The sequence below is a fragment of the Aplysia californica genome, unplaced genomic scaffold (assembly GCF_000002075.1).
Source record: "Aplysia californica isolate F4 #8 unplaced genomic scaffold, AplCal3.0 scaffold00124, whole genome shotgun sequence".
NCBI classification, from domain to species: Eukaryota; Metazoa; Mollusca; class Gastropoda; order Aplysiida; family Aplysiidae; genus Aplysia; species Aplysia californica.
Window position 1 is genome coordinate 515,442 of NW_004797394.1, and position 1,442 is coordinate 516,883.

The following is a 1,442-nucleotide window of genomic DNA, read 5'->3' on the forward strand; positions in this document are numbered from 1 at the left end:
CCCCTCTCTCTCCCCCACTCCCCCCCCCTACTTTCGCCCAAATTCCCTATGTTCATGTGACGAACAACTTTCTAAATATACCGCGAAAAGGGCAGAGAGAATTTCACGCTGCAGAGGAAATTTCCACTGCGAGGTTGCCAAGTCACGTACTGATATTGCATAAGTCATTGGTCAATGGTCCATGGTCACTATGTTTAAACATGGAACATTATTGCATAGACTGTGGTACTCTCCTATCTATCTATCTATCTATCTATCTATCTATCTATCTATCTATCTATCTATCTATCTATCTATCTACCTCTCTTTTTCTTGTATTCTGACTATCAAGCTTTCAAGTCGTCCCTACAGGGAAGCGGGCTGCTTCGACCTTGCTCGTTAGGGTCAGAGATCAAAGGTGAGGAGAATGGGATAGGGCACTCCCAAATAGTAGATGATTTACGTCCGCATCGACGAAGTCTAGGTTACTTCGGATGCTGGATGTATCGTTACTGTCTATCACGGTCAACCTGGGCTGAGAGGGATACAACCTCCCCGCAAAAGAAGGGTTTTACGGCACTTGCAACACATTAACGTCATTTGATATAAGAGCCGACGGTTAGAGGTGTACAAGAGAATAACAAACACAAAAAAAGAAGGAGAGATAAGGACAATAGATGTTTGATAGAAAGAAGGAGCAATCACACAGAAGCACCCGCCAACCATCCGTGGAGATACTCGAAGAAAACGTAGCCTCCGCCCTTAGAGATGGAACTCATGTTTTCTGTGTGAGATGTAAAACACTACTACCACCACCGGTGTGGTGCTACTATTTGAAGTGTCTTTAGACCATTCCCAAAGGGGGGACCTGTTCTTATGCACAGTAGAATTGTAAATGGGATGATCCATCGATGTCATGCTCATAACTGTGTCGGAACTGCAACAGGGAATTTCTGCTTTTTTTCACCTAATCCTTACTATCGTCATTTTTCCTCTACGTTTTTTGTATGTATGTCAGACTCTTGTGACTCGCTATTTCCGGGGGTGCCTTGATAGTCGAAGTAGACTTTGCGCTGTTGAAGCTAGAGAGATGAGCAGAGTAAGTCTGATTCCCTGTAAGGACTTCTCTGTTGACATCCACCCCTTGGCGCTCATAATTATATGATCTTATGCAGTTGCGAGCGCCGTAAAACCTCTACAACCCCCCTAACCCCCCCCCCAAAAAAAAAAAAACCACACAAAAAACCACTACTACATTTGTTGTACTTTTGTCTCTACCGGAGATACGACGAAAATAATTTCCCTGGGATATGGGACTTGAATGGGTGGTTGACGGGTGCTCTAGTGAAGTTTGCTCTTTCTGTCCTATCAATCATCTATCGTCCTGTTCTCCCCTGATTCTTTTTTGGGTTTGTCACTCTCTTGTAACACTTTTTACGTATCTCTCTATCTCTCCCCCTCCC